At 44.1% G+C, this 16,386-nt stretch overlaps 1 protein-coding gene across 7 annotated transcripts in view; it reads right to left on the minus strand.

Annotated features, from left to right (window-relative positions):
* The window catches only part of TSNARE1 (t-SNARE domain containing 1), a 519,305-nt gene that overhangs the window by 445,821 nt on the left and 57,098 nt on the right, over positions 1-16,386 (minus strand). The gene's annotated exons all lie outside the window — the stretch shown is intronic.

Here is a 16,386-nt window from a genome sequence, read left to right on the forward strand (position 1 = left end):
GGAGCACAAACTAAAGGATATTTGGAAGGAGCTTTTAAAAATTTATTGCTTGAAAAAGAACATAAAAGCCACCTCCCATTCTGCAATATAATATCCTTGTTCTTCATTCTTGACTGTCACTCAACTCCTTCCCCTGGTAATCCTGCCTAAAAAATGCAGTACAGCATGATCACGAAAGGTCAGAAAAAGGCCATATAAATTCACGTCTGCACTCGGACCTTCAAATGGAAAGAGGACCTCCTCCTTCACAAGTATTGTTATTTGATGATGCATTTGGAAACACATTAGAGAATAAAATGCAACCAAACAAAAAATAACGATCATCGAGCAAGAGCTGCCTCAAGCAGAAAGGCGAAGCTAACCAGGAGATTGATTTTGTGCCATCTTTTACATAGAAAAGAATATTACAAAGAGGAAGCTTGACAGAGAAAATAAATTTGCTTTGGTTTGACTCTTCCACCTTCAATCCAATACTCATGATCTGTGCAGCGAAAGCCAGATAGCAAGAGAAGAAAAAAAGAAGAAAAACAACACAGCACTAGTCCTAAAAATGAAATTCTGTCCTAATAAAAACCTGACTAATAAAGACTCCTTATATAAATAAAATGTGAAGCATGTCTTTATACTAGATAGAAAGACAGCAAGTAATGAAATAAATTCCTTCCTACATGAACTAGGAAACTTCTTCCTCAAGCAATTGGAGGACACCGCAGCTGAGAAGCGAAGCTTAGTCCTTGATGTCACTTCACAGCAAAAGCCCTTCAGGAGTTGGTTTCATTGTCTATGAACTGGAACATGAGTACCTGACAATCAAACAGGACCTCTGAGAGTAAAAAACAAAAAAAAAAGTTCATTTTGGCTGCATCATTCAGCAATGCACCAGAAGACTAGAAGTCCACGTGGACGCCCTAGTGAAAAAGATTTTTTTTTTAGTACACTTAAATACCAGCTGCAACAGAGATAAGGAACTAGAAGATCCTCATGGAGGTTTTAGATATGACTATCAGTCATTCTCTCTCCAAAACTACCAAGTGCTAAAAAAATCCACCCCAAGAAGACACAAGTAAAGACATGAGTTGGCTAATTAATTAATCTTATAATCACAGAACATCCTGAGCTGGAAGGGACCTGTCATCAAGTCCAACTCCTGTCCTTACAGAGGACAACTCCAACATTCACACCATGTGTCTGACAACATTGTCCAAACGTTTCTTAAATATTGTCAAGCTTGGTGCCATGACTGCTTCCCTGGGGATCTTTTCCAGTGCTCCACCACCCTCTGGGTGAAGAATCTTTTCCGTATATCCAACCTAACCCTCCCCTGGTACATCTTCTTCCCAGACCCTTGCCTATCATTGATTGTCAGAGAGAAGAGATGAGCACCTGCTCGTCCTCCTGCCCTTGTGAAGAAGCTGTAGAGCACAATGAGGTCTCCCGTCAGCCCTTCTCAGTCCTACCTGGGTTGGCACAGGATGAGCGAGCTTCTGAGGTAAAGAAAAGCTCTGTGACATAGAAGGAAAACAGGTACTCTATGAAAAGGTGACCAAAATTTTGCTCCCACACTTGAAACCTATGGATTATGTATGCATGTAATTTAGACTTCACCTGCAGGCCTTTACAATGTTAGTTGATTTTTTTCCCCCTCTATCTTCAAGGAATCTGCATTAGATCCTATGTTTTGAGGCTGAAAAACTTCAGTGTAGAATTTACTTCACAGCTATTACAAGGTACATTACACTAATTACAATGCACATTATAGCCTCCTATGTAGTGCATCGTGATAAATCATTTAGTGCTATGGTCTATTGTAAACACTGCCATACATCTCTGGACACTATTGCATGTCTGACCACCCTCGTAAATATGAGCATTTCTGTAGTACAAGTATGATTGGCTACAAGGAGTAATTTATTATCATTTTCTTTCAGCACATTAACAGCGTAGTAAATTCTGCAGCTTCTGGTGGAGCGGGGGGAGGCAACAGTGGGATTTCCTTCAGTAATGCAGCATCAGTAGTGTTTTCCCTTCAGTAACATAACAATTGTTCTTCATTTTCCAAAAATACATTCACCGTGCCATGTCTACCGTGCAGTCAGAGAAAGGTTTGCAGCTTTCCAGCTTGTCACGCTTGAGAAATTGGGGTGAAGGGAGGATAGCAGGTTCATCATTTTAAACAATTTGGTGGTATTATGAGCTTTCCTTACAACTATCCCAGCTGAGGTTTGTTCATACACAAAAGGTTTAAATTTTATCATTCAGTCAAGCGCTCCTGAAGTTTGTACTTGTTCATCAAATATGAGGGGAGGGGGGCAGGGAGAAGGAATCGTGAAAAGATATTTCTGCAGAAGAGCAGTAGAGGTCAGATGCTTAACGGCATATGCACAAACCGAGTGTGTCACCATGAACCTGACACACTTTCCCTGGTGTGAAAGCATCTCTCTTATGAGGAAAGGCTAAGAGACCTGTATCTGTTTAGCCTGGAGATGAGACGATTGAGAGGGGATCTTATTAATGCTTATAAGTATCTCAAAAGTGGGTGCCAAGAGGATAGGGCCTGACTCTTCTCAACAGTGCCCAGTGACAGGACAAAGGGCAATGGACACAAACTGGAGTACAAGAAGTTCCACCTCAACATAAATAAAAACCCCTTTACTGTCAGGGTGACAGAGCACTGGAACAGGCTGCCCAGGGAGGCTGCAGTCTCCTCTGGAGATATTCAGACCCCGCTTGGATACAGAATCACTAGGTTGGAAAAGACCCACAGGATCATCGAGTCCAACCATTCCTATCAACCACTACGACATGTCCCTGAGCACCTCATCCAACTGTCTTTTAAATACCTCCAGGGATGGTGACTCAACCACCTCCCTGGACAGCCTGTTCCAGTGACCCATTCCTGTGTAACCTGCTGTAGGTGACCCTGCCTCACCAGGGGGGTTGAACTGGGTGACCTCCAGAGGTCCTCCCAACCCCTACCATTCTCTGATTCTGTGATTCAGGCTCCATCTAGAGCAACTAGAACAGTTCATAGGCTGTTTCCTTCTCTGTGATGAAAGAACCAGAGATGAAGCATCATCCAAGAGTCGGAGCATCACCCAACTGGAGCGACATGTGCAGGTCGTGGGGTAGGAAAAATTTAATTCCAGAAGTTGATACTCAAACTTAGTGTACAGTTCCAAGTTCTCTGCTGCCTTGGGAGAACACGGTATCCATCCATGCATTTGTCCCTCAGCCCAGGCATCCAAGAAGCAGTAAAAAAGATGTGTGGGACAGAAAAATATTCCACACCAGATGTTAGACTTCACAGTAGATATTTCAAGTTTGTTCTCCTTCCTATGGCAGATATCATCAAAATGGACCACTACTTAAATAACTAAAAGCATTTTCTTCAGCCACACCAGAGGCACTAACAGAAAAACTGCCCTGGAGACCTTCAAGACACTGGTTGGGTTTTTTTTCCTTCCTTGACACCCCATATTCACCACTGGCACAGGTATCTCTGCCATTTGTGTCTGCATTGAGACTTTTCTCCTCCAGCAAAGTACTGTCCTATAGACCACACAGCCATTCCCCAGCTGCTTTTAACAGGTAGATGGCAGCAGCACAGGTATAGCAAGATGTTGCTGAGTTTGCATGGACAATCCAGTAGGCAGGACAGCTCTGCTGCTTGTCATATAGCATGGAGCCAGCAAAATGTTACTATTTACGAATATGTCCTGGACACAAAGGACAAACTTCTGAAAGTGACAGCAGCTTTGCCTCCAGCTCTGCTTTACTCAGAGTGAATTGGTCTTGAAAGAAGGACAAAGGAGAGTCCAAGCTCTTAGAAAAGCCATCAGAAAAAAAAAAAAAAGAAAAATCTTTAAGGTTATGCAACTAGAAGGTAAAGAAGGAGAGGAGAAGGTGCTTTGAAAGGGGACCAGAAAATCTTGTAGCAAAATGGAGCTTCAATTCAGCAGGGAAGACCCTGACAGGCAGATATGACAGCACATACAGGAGATAAAGCAGAATGAGATAGCTGCTTAAAACTTCAAGGAGTTCTGATCTTACACAATTTTGGCCTGGAAATAAAGGACAACTCCATGTTCCAATCTGTTGAGGTGTATCTGAGAGAAGTCTGTGGCATTTAGCAAGTCCAAAAAAGAGGATGCTGATTAGCCCATACTGGAGATGTAGTAGGAAATCAGTTCCCACACAGCACATATGACCACTAAGTCCCCTTCATATGACCCCCTCAGTCACAATGGGAGCCATGTTCCATGAACTAAGAAAGACAAGTATCTTCTGAAGTTGTCTTGTGCATGTTCTGTAAATGAAGGAGACAAAATGAACCAGCTTCAACCACGTGGTGGGATGGGACTTCATGAGAAAACACGAACAGCATCATGTACAGATTTGACCTAAATGGATTCATAAGATGCCTTCTCTATATGCTCTTATGAAAAGATCTTTCTTTGAATTGTGACTGTAGTCAGGATTAACATTTCCACAGCACTGAATTTGACAGTCAAGATAGAAGCAGACCAGTCAATATACAAAAGTCAGATAGCTCAATAGGAACAAAAGACATGAAGTTTTAGCTGTGCTGTCACTCCATTTCCACCGTTTAGGTTCTCCATCATATTTCCAAGTTCAGTCATGCCTTGAATTGCTATTAAATGTGAATATTTCAGAAGATGCTCTAGCAACAGCTGTTCCATATAGCTAAGAGTACAGCTACATGGCACAGCTATAGCAGCAAGCCTATAGCTTGCTGAAAGACCCAAAGTCATTCAGAAAGGTCTCATGTAAGACTCCAATACCAGAAAAACATCAAAGCTGTGGGCTGTCACGTCATACAGGTCTGCAGCTGATCCTATTAACAGCCAGAGCAATGCCTAACCACAAACAGTTATTCAGTATTCCAAAACAGTCTCCAGACCGCTACAGGCGGTCCAACATGTAAAGGGTCAGCAAACCACCATACACCAATTCAACAGGAAGAGCAAAATGCAGATTAAACCAATGTACGATGATGGATGGGGATGGGCACCCTCACCAGCACACCCTGGTGATGAGACTGGACCACACAGAAAATAGCTGCAGCAGTATTATAGATGCACCAAAGCGTGCTTGCACATAATAAAAGCAGTCCCAAACCAGCAGCATTTCTCCAACTTTTGGGCACTGAAACTTAGGATCGCAGTTTTCAGCTTCTCTTTCCCAGACACCCTGGAGGCCCATGAATTACTTTGGGCAAAGAGCCCAGAAAAACAAGGCTATTGCCTAGACATCTCTACTGAACACAGAGAGAAGACTGGACAATGGTTAGAGACGAGCAAACCAAAAAACTTATTCAGAGGGAGACAAATTCAGACCCATAGACCTCCCACAGGAGTTGGGCTCTTTCCTCCTCTATATAAATTTATGTTGTGCCCAATGTGAGGCAGCAGTGGCCAATGTGTGATACGTAGTTGGAAAGTTAGGGACACAACTAGTGTCTGAAGGGAAGCATAAAGGGTGGACAGTCTTTTCTGGCTCACACAGCAGATGCCTGGGTGTCCAGCTGTGGGTGGTGGCTTTGGCTTCATGTCCCACTTAGAGCATCTCCCGCAGCTGGAGATGATAAAACAACGCCAACACAGACCTAAGTGACACCAGGTTCAACACTTTGTGGACACTGAGCAAAATTAAACACGCAGCACGTGTTGCTGTTGGCCAAACGCAAAGTAGTTCATAAAATAGCACTTGCCACAGACATTGAGGCAGACTAGCTGCCCTAATCCACCACTGTCAAGACCTGCTTCCCTCACATCAAGTACAGGGCTGGCAAGGAACTATAGTATTTAAAAACTGATTAAGTTCGGTGTAGTTATTAATATGCCTGGTGAATGACTCATGGAAGGCCTGCATTGCCAGATCAAGAAAGAAGCTTCTTAGCAGGGAAAGAACCAGTATGGTTCCCTGCAAACAATAAGCAAAGGACCTATGTCCATCCCAAACATGGAAGAGATGAAGCTGATCAGGAAATCCTTTCAACAACAGATTTTTTTCTATGCTGCACCAGTGATGCTTTCAGTTTGGCAGTGATGAGGAAATATTTAAGCACCAGTGGATTAATATGCACCTGGAGAATTAACATACTGTTAAACAGCACAGTTATTTCCCCTGAGCTGGGCTAATACAACAAAAAGAGCATGATGATCTGGACCTGTCAATGCAAATAAAAAGCTATAACCTGAAATAGCTCTGCCTTGATCATAATCCTAATTACAAGATATCAAAGATGCTGGCTGAAGACATGCAGGAAATCATAGAATCACAAAATCATTAAGGTTGGAAAAGACCTCTAAGATCATCAAGTCCAACTGTCAACCCAACACCACTATGCCTACTAAATGATCTCCCAAAATGCCTCATATACATGTTTCTTTAACACCTCCAAGGCTGGTGACTCAACCACTTCCCTGGCCTTGAACACTTCCAAGGAGGGGGCATCCACAACTTCCCTGGGCAACCTATTGCAGTACCTCACCACCCTCATTGTGAAGAATTTCCTCGTTATGTCTAGTCTAAATCTTTCCCTCTACAATTTATACCCATTGCCCCCAGTCCTATCACTACAAGCCCTTCTAAACAGTCCCTCCCCAGCTTTCTTGCAGGGCCCCTGGAAGGTCACCATAAGGTCTCATTGGAGCCTTCTCTTGTCCAGGCTGCACAACTCCAACTCTCTCAGCTTTACCCCAAACCTCAGTGTTTCCTCAAAATATCTGCAGCAAGAAACGGGACAGAAAAGTAATAGAAGACTTTAATCACAAAAGACAGAGAAGTCAAGGTTAGTTTTAGCCAGGACGTGACTTTTCAAAAGTTAGGATTTTGTTTGCTTTATGCTCATTAGAGGGAGATGCTACTGCAGAAAATTAGGTTGGTTCATAGCATAGGTCTCTGCTAGCACGCATCTCCTTGGCTAACATTAGATACTTACAAATCCTATCGCAGGCTTGCCAAATCTGATTTAACGAGGTGTGACAGAGTCAGAAAGCTCTTTGCCATCAAGATTAGTTATGACACAAGAGGAAAGTCCATCAGTTTTCAGTCCTGTAAATATTAAGTTTCAAAAGCAATTTCAAAACACACTCTTTTTCTTTTGAGGTAGAAAATTATTTATCCTTTCAATACCATGAGTCAGCTCCTCTGATTGCTACCCAACTTTTTTCCACCCCTTGTTCTCTTATAACTAGATTAGAAAATAAATTTATTAGAGTTTATTGCAAATAACCTATCAGCCTATGGATTCTCCTCCCCTCACTCCATTGCTCTTTCACTGTAATTACCGGGTAATTTGAACAGTAAACTTCCGTGGATTGCTTTTAATTATGGCAACCCTATAGCAGCACCAAAGATTACATAGTTTATTGTAAATACAGTACTTAGAAGACAATTTGAGTACTTAGAAGACAATCAGAGATGTCATGCATGAGAGTGGTTCTGAGAGAAAAGAGAAATTATGCCTACTAGACAATTTAGCTCAGCAAAGGCCACCAGCCTCTACAGAGTAGGTCTGGGCAAACTGCACATCACCCAAGGAATAGCATTTCAACAGTTGTCTTCTAAAAATCAAAGAATCATAGAATAATATGGGTTGGAAGGGACCTTAAAGATCATCATATTCTAACCCTCCACTTTCCACTAGAGCAGGTTGTCAAGGCCTCACCCAACCTGGCCTTTAACACCTCCATGGATGGGGAATCCATGACTTTAACGGGCAACCTGTTCCGCTGCTTCACCATCCTCACAGGAAAAAAAAAAAATCTTCAGTTTTAAGATGAAATAAGGCAGATGTAAATTACATATTAGGAAGAATCTTTTCCCTGTGAGAGTGGTGAGTTACTGGAACAGGTTTTCCAGAGAAATTTGGGATATGTCATCCCTGGAAGTCACAGAATCACAGAATCACAGAATAACCAGGTTGGAAGAGACCCACCGGATCATCGAGTCCAACCGTTATAAGCATTTGGAGATGCCGGGGAAGTGTTCAAGGGCAGGCTGGATGAGACTGAGCAACATGATCCAGTGGGAGGTGTCCCTGCCCATGACACTCTTCCCCTCTTTCCTTAACTGGCCACCCAAATGGAGTTATTTAAAAACACACTGATATGCCAAATCTACTAATCCCTAGAGAAATCGGTATCCACAGCTGCAGGTTGTTATTTGCCAAGGGAGGTCCTTCCACTTGCTTTAGTCAACTGAGTTTTGGTTTAGACATGATGTTATTTTTTTATCATAGAAATGCCTGCCGAGTGACAATAGGCTTGTTACATGCACAGGGGAAGAAACTGACTGTTTAATGCCACCAGCAAAAGCTTACTGGGAAAGCACAGATATCTGAAATTACTTTTTAATCACTTCTGTAAATTTTCCCCCCAGATTGTAACTACTTGCTGAAGAACTGCACCTTCCTGAGAAGCAGAAAGGTTGGCAAGCACGGACAATATTTTGCATTTGGCAAAGATGGTTTGAGCCCAATGAGAGCTTCAGAATACTATTTACATGCAATGGTGGTGAAGTTGAGCCTTTTCAGTTCCATTTGCAAGTTTTCTTAATTTCCTTCTGTATTTATTCCTTCTTTGCTCCTTTCCCAACAAAAATAAAGGTTTTCTTTATTCTGGTTCCTGGCAGCTCTCTCAAAAAAGATAGAGCACATTTCTTTCTAACTCAAAATACACTTTGAACATAAAAGTTTTCAAGAAGAGATCCTTCCCAGCTGGCCACCTTGAGCCAGAGTAGATCATTAATGGCCTCAAGCTCCACCAGGGGAGGTTTAGGCTGAACATTAGGAAAAAAATTTTCACAGAAAGGGTCATTGGACACTGGAACAGGCCCAGGGAGGTGGTTGAGTCACCTTCCCTGGAGGTGTTTAAGGCACGGGTGGATGAGGTGCTGAGGGGCATGGTTTAGTGTTTGATAGGAATGGTTGGACTCGATGATCTGGTGGGTCTCTTCCAACCTGGTTATTCTATGATTCTATATCAGGCAATTACACTGTTCACAAGACAATGACTGATGGCGTGTGCCAACCTGCAGCTCCTCCTTAAGACAGCAAACACAGATTCAAACCATCTTCAAATGAAGAAATTCTTTCCATTAATGACAGCACCAAGTCACTGCCTCTCCTCTTCATTACCTTATGCTTCTTGAATTTAAGAATGCTCATTCCTAGCACATGGCTGGAAGATGAAGGTGGGAAGAGGAGTGGAGTTAAGAAGTCCCCCAAAACTTCCAAGTTTCACCAGCATTGCAAATTTCATTGAAAAATTGTAATTTTAGAAAAGTGATGTCCCCTCCCTTGGAGTTAGTATAAAAACAGATCTGGATAGTGCCACATAGCTTCCTTGTCTCACTGTTTGATGCTGGATCAGGTTTTTTTGGTTCTGGAGACCATTCTTGTGCAATACCTGTCACAACTCCCTCCCCTCTGCTTTGTAGCTGCCAATAAAATGCTCTTCCAAATCTACATAGTTTTTCACCTTCGCAATCCACATACCTTAGAGCACCTGCTCTAACACCATTCTGTGCACAGCATCTCCATCCTTGCATAAAGTGAGAGGAGAGAATCACAGAATCACAGAATCATCTACATTGGAAAAGACTTTTAAGATCATGAACTCTTAACCTAACACTGCCAGGACAGCACTAAGCCATATCCCCAGCTGCCACATATACACAAATTTTAAATACCTTCAGGGATGGTGACTCAACCACTTCCCCACAATATCCAACCTAAACCTCCTCTGGTACAACTGGAGGCCAATTTCTCTCATTCTATCGCTTCTTGTTACCTGGGAGAAGAGACCAACATTCACCTCACTCCAACCTCCGTTCAGGTAGTTGTGGAGAGTGCTAAGGTCTGGATCAGTCCGGAGCAGTTCCAGTTTCCTCAACTGCTTCTTGTAACACTTGTGCTCCAGACCCTTCATCAGCTTCATTGCCCTTCTCTGGACATACTACAGGATCTCAGTGTCTTTCTTGTAGTGAAAGTCCCAAAACTGAACACAGGATTTGAGGTGCAGCCTCACCAGTGTTGAGTACAGGGCGATGATCCCTTCCCCACTCCTGCTGGCCACGCTGTTTCTAATACAAGCCAGAATGCTGCTGGCCTTGGCCACCTGGGCACACTGCTGGCCCATATTCAGCTGCTGTCAACCAACACACCCAGGTCCTTTCCTGCCAGGCTGCATTCCAGCCATTCTTCCCCGAACGCCTAGCATTGCATGGAGTTCTTGTGATCCAAGTGCAGGACCTGGCACTTGGCCTTGTTGAACCTCATACAACTGGCCTTGACCCATTGATCCAGTCTGTCCAGTTCCCTCTCTAAAGCCTTCCTTCCCTCAAGCAGATCAACACTCCCACCCAACTTGCTGTCATCTGCAAACTTAGCAAGGGTGCACTTGATCACCTTATCCAGCTCATTGATAAAGATATTAAGCAGACCCAGCCCCAACAGAGCCCTGGGGAACATCACTTGTGGCCAGGCACCAACTGGATTTAACTCCATTCACCACAACTCTTTGAGCCTCACTATCTAGCCAGTTTTAACCCAGCAAAGAGTACACCCATCCTAGCCATGAGCAGCCAGAAAAAAAGAGGAAAAATCCCCACCATGGCTCCATAAAATAGCCTTGAATTTGCAGCAAGCAGGCTGGAGAACTGCAACCCCACTCAGCTAAGAGATAAATACACTCAGCCTTTTGGATCACTAAATGCAGAAGTAACTCACATCAGCTCCTTCCTTACTGATTAAAAAAGGGGACATCTGGATTTGCCTCTTCTGCAGAAACCTCTCTTGGCTCTCGATACACCAGCTGTAGCAACACTGGCTGCCATCCCAAACCAGCACAGAAACCCACCCGTCTGTGGAGGAGGTGCTTTTAAAACACACAAAAAAAATCCAAAGCTGGCAATAGGGAGCAAAGAGAAACGTTGTAAGGCCCAGGGATGTAGATTATTCAAAATACACTGATGTGCCGTGAAAAACAGAGGCTGCAGCCAAAATGTCTGGCCTGACAGAGGAAGATTCCTTGGTAGCTCACTGCAGAAATTAAGATGGTTGCACAGATGTCTTTGCTTTTAAGGCACGAAGCACCCACTCTTGATTGAGGATCCTGAGTTTCTGGAAATTCCAGGTCAAAAGATCAAAAAAAAAAATCATTTTTTTTTAAAGTACATATATAAATAAAGGTGAATTAATAAATAAAAAACTTACAGGGACAGACTGAGAGAGATGGGGTTGTTCAGCCTGGAGAAGACAAAGCCGCAGGGCGAACTTGTAGTGTTCTTCCAGAACAGAAAGGGATTCTATAGGAAAGATGGGAACAGGCTTTTCAGCAAGGCCTGTTGTGACAGGACAAGGAGTAATGGTTTTAAATTAAGAGAGGGTATATTTAGACTGGATATAAGGAAGAAATTCTTTACAATGAGGGTGCTAAAACACTGGAACAGATTGCACAGGGAGGTAGTAAAGGCCCCATCCCTAGAAACATTCAAGGTTAAGCTGGATGGGACTCTGTAACTTGATCTGGTTGAAGATGTCTCTGCTCATTAGTGGAGGAGGTGAACTAGATGACCTCTAAAGGTCCCTTGCAACTCAAAGCATTCTATCATTCTAGGATAAATCATCACGCCCATCACAGCATCCCAACCTGAAGTTGATTACCATTTGATGGAGGGAGGGCAAGGAAAGTCTCCTCTTTCCCCCACCCTACTTGAGCTGCAAAAGAGGATGTTGATAGGGTGGAAAAGAGATGATGGTGGCAGCCACTAGCAGGCTCATGATGCTACAGGCGGGGAGAGAATTAGAAACATTGAATATCCATTGTTCACACATTTTCAAGTGCTGGTGCTTGCTACAAACACCTGCACAGCACAGGAGTGCTCTCATCAATCCCTCAATATGCAGCGGAGATTAAACTCATTTTTGAAGCTGACAAACATCCAGGAGCTGTCCTTAGCAATAGCTACTGCACTAACTATAATTTCACATCCCTGTATTGCCCTGCATCTCAAAAAGAACAAATATATCCTTCATTTTCATTCAGGTTTTCCCCATCTGAGGAGCAATCCCAAAACACAAGAGATTCTCTTCCCATGCAGTGCACAACAGACAACCCCCGCGGCCGGACAGCAGCATTCGCGTCCAAGCAGGGAAATCTTTCCCTCTAGTTCCACATTTTGCTCTGCCAAGCCCAAACCACATTGCTGAAGCGGGAGAACACCTTCCTACTGCTCTGGGGAAGACTGGGGCATTTGTGCAGATCCTAGGTTACTCGGAGGTGGTGTTCCTCAAGAAAGACAATCAAGGAAGCTTGGAGCAGCAACTCTTCCAGTGCTAGGGAGATTAGGACAATGGCCCAGCGAATCAGCAATTCCAATGCACCACATCAACACACTTTTGCCCATGGTTTTCAGTCTGAGGAGGGTTTGCTACAAAAACAATGTGGCAGTTATCTTGTTCGCCTGCAGGAATGCGAGCATTGATCTGGGGAAAAAGCAGCAAGACGGGAGCCACAGGCTTTGCGGAGGCGAAGCCAGCTATGCTCACTGAGCAGGGACCACCGCACGGGTGAAATCTGGCAAGAAACGACCTCTGTGCTGAAATGCTGGCCAAGAAACTGGTTTGAGAAAACACAAAATATGCTAAAAGCCTGGTGACACTGCCCATTGCTCTAAGGTGGGTAGTGTACAGAATGCTAAGCATCAGGACATCCAGACATAGGCAGGCATGGGTAGGTACCAGATTAACCCACCCCCCAGGGAGAAGCTTTTTTTGGGTGACCACACTGTTCACATCACATGCTGACAGTTGGGACAGCCACACAAGAATGTTGTACAATAGCTCCTTTTCTATTCCATACACGCTTGACAGCATCCCGCAGAGCCACAGCCAGAAACCCCAAGTGGCATCAAGATATTGAGCAGCTCACTGGGAGAGGAGCAACCGTAATCCAAGTCCACAGCAAGTCCACATCACTAGCACTGAGCCCTTGTATAAGCCATTGGACAAACAACTTCCCCAATTCCTTAGCAACCTTAAAGATAAAATCAGTATCCACATGGAAAACAGCATTTGTGAAGTTCAACCGCAATGCATACGAAGATTAGGAGCACAGGGATAACGAGAAAATGAAACAAGACCTAGTAAAGACCTCGGCACAATAAGGTTGTGGAGAGGAGGGTGCTGGCCTCTTCTCCCAAGCGACAGGGGACAGGATAAGAGGGAATGGCCTCAAGCTCCACCAGGGGAGGTTTAGGCTGAACATTAGGAAAAAATTTTTCACAGAAAGGGTCATTGGGCACTGGAACAGGCTGCCCAGGGAGGTGGTTGAGTCACCTTCCCTGGAGGTGTTTAAGGGACGGGTGGACGAGGTGCTAAGGGTCATGGTTTAGTGTTTGATAGGAATGGTTGGACTCGATGATCCAGTGGGTCTCTTCCAACCTGGTTATTCTATGATTCTATGATCAACACATCAATGTAATCTCCATTTACTTTAGGAAACAAAGGTATCTTTTGTATATATTTGTGTGCATGAAAATGTACTTTTGCACACTGATATCCAATTCACCTGAAAGCACAAATGACCACTCAGGAGATAAAAAGAAAGAAAATTACTTGGTCACACAAGAAAAGTTTGAGCTCTGAAGCTGATGCTCACTGGTCCCACATGGACACAAATCCAGGCAGAGGCTTAGCCCCAGCCAACCTTTTGCTTACATCACCTGGATGGCTGAAGCTTGGGTCAGGTCAGCTGGACAATGTCCCCAGGGAGGATCTTCTGGCCTATTTAGCATGGAGTGGCCTCTTTGAACCTCAGCAGCCTCTGGCAAATGTTCAGCCACGTGGATGAAGGAGGCCACTGCCAGGGCACATGTTGTGCTTGCACCGTGTACACCCCTTCCAGCAAAAGTGCCCTCACTAGTGCTCACTCAGCACAGATTCCAAAGGGGGAGAATCAAGGAGCTAAAACCAACTCTACTGTCTGGTCTTTAAGAGCACCAGGAGGTGAAAAATAGCAAACCTGAACAGACAATGCCCTTCTGTAGCCTTCCTCCCAGAAGACCTAAATGTGGCTACCAAACAGCAAGACTCTCTAGAGCATACCATGTCCAACCTGCAGCTAGGTTGGCCCTCTTTAAACAGTTACCACCCACTTTGCTCATCATGCAGCATGTATGTGGGCAGAGCACCAGATCAATGGTACACACAGCACACCCTCTGTGTACCCTCTGGTTACATACAGAGTGGGGAAAGAGTGATCACCAAGTGTCCAAGAGCACAGACACCACAGAAACAGTTATGAGGTTGGATATGTCAACAAATCAACAGGTGCAACATGCTGTCAACACAGCAATGGGCCATCACAGCAGTTGGTGGGAGACAAATATCTTGACCCTGGCTTGGCTGACACCATCAACACACCTCTCAAAGTGTGAAGGGACTTTCACATTCATCGTGTTTGGTGTTCTTCGTTATTCACACAACCAAACAATGCCCTGCACCAGGCTCATGACTCCAGGTCCAGCAAGGGCAAGATGGGTGAGAGACACAGAGACACCACAACAGTTATTACCCTGCTCACTGCTAAAACAATCCGTCCTGCCACCTGATCGACTATAGCTTTATAACCCATCGGTCTAGTCAGCTTCTAGAGGCCTTATTACCATCCAGTTGGTCCTTTTTACCATGCAATAAAAAATGCATGTCAAAGGAAGGAATGGAAGGGGAAAGCTATAAAGCAGAGGAGAGATGCCTTCAGCAAAAATTGTTTTAAGGCATGACTAGCTCATACTGAAACCCAAATCCTCTATTTTTCAGTCTGAATCTTTGTAGGAGGACAATTTATGTTATCTCTCTCCAGCCAAATGTGGAGCTGTGGGCCTATTCAGGACACAAGTAACAACACTAATGCTCTCTACTCAGTACTGCTGCTAGGAGATCCAATGGCAATGAGTATTGTTATTTATGGAAACATCATCCTTATCAAAAGGGGCACCTGTCCCAGTGATTCAGCACCAGGGTTGCTGCAAGTAATGTGAAAATTACACAATGCTCTGCTCTCTCCCCACACATGAGCCTTGCAGGTGATGAATCAGAGTTGTTGTTTCAAGGGACACCATGGAGGAATCATGTAAATCCACACCAGCTTCCTATGCCTCCACGTGTAGGTAAACCAGATGGGAGAGAAAACAAAAGGGTAGATCCAGGAAAAGCCAGTGGAGCTTTGATTCAGCTCTCCTGCCCAATCACGGAGCTACTCCTTGTGAATCTGCTGCTAAAGCACAAGCAAGTCCACTGGATCAGTGAGCATCCAAGGGATGAACTCACATCCCACCAGTGTGGCATGGTACCAGCACTCCCCTACTTACTTTGCACAGGAGGCCAACAAGGCTTTCCTTACACTAGCAAGAAATATGAAGTTAAACCTGAAGACCTACAAAACAATATGGTTCTTGGTGATTTCAGGGAATTTGGGGATTTGTAGACAGAATCTTTAGTAGGGCCTGTAGTGACAGAAAAAGGGTATTGGGTTAAAACTAAAAGAGGGGAGATGCAGACTAGATAAAAGGAAGAAACTTCTTGCCATGAGGTGGTGAAACAAGTTGCCTGGAGAAGTGGTAGATGTCCCATCCCTGGGAACACTCAAGGTCAGGTTGGATGCTTGAAGATGTCCCTGCTCAATGCAGGGGGATTGGTATGGATGGCCTTTAAATGTGCCTTCCAACCCAAACCATTCTATGATTTTATTATTCTATTTCCGCATGGCATCTTTAAGCACATGTGTTTCAAAACACTGCCATTCCCTGTATTTCATTTTTAATGTACGTAGTTAGTTCTGGACATCAAAGACCCCCAAACCATCAAAAGACACAACAACATGGGGAGAACACAAAAATATGGTCACAGCTCTGAGACGGTTCTTACATATGGTTGCTCTCTATTTAAGTGAAGCTAAGACATGACGCACAGGGACTCCCTCTCAAGCCTTGCCTTCATATCAGCATGCAGAAAATCAGCACATTACCAAATCCTGCTTGCTAGCTTTCCACAGGACAGTTGTGTACAGCCTAGTTTGGCACAAAAATTAAGGACGTAGGAGGGAGAAAAAAGACAACTAGCCAGACCACCAGCTATGCCTGAGTAGGTAAACAGGTGGCTTTTTAATTGAGTTAGATAAGTGGTATTTCTAATCACATTAGCACAGGCACTTAAAATTACACTACTGGCAACGCTGTAGCTCGAGGAGAACTTTGAAGGAATAAAAGGCCTGTTCAGGAAGGCTTTGTTTTGGATAAGAAGGAGCTCAAAACTTCTGATAAACAGCCCTCCCTTTTCACAACTCAGTCCACAAGGGG

This window comes from Phaenicophaeus curvirostris, chromosome 3, assembly GCF_032191515.1.
Source record: "Phaenicophaeus curvirostris isolate KB17595 chromosome 3, BPBGC_Pcur_1.0, whole genome shotgun sequence".
NCBI lineage: Eukaryota > Metazoa > Chordata > Aves > Cuculiformes > Cuculidae > Phaenicophaeus > Phaenicophaeus curvirostris.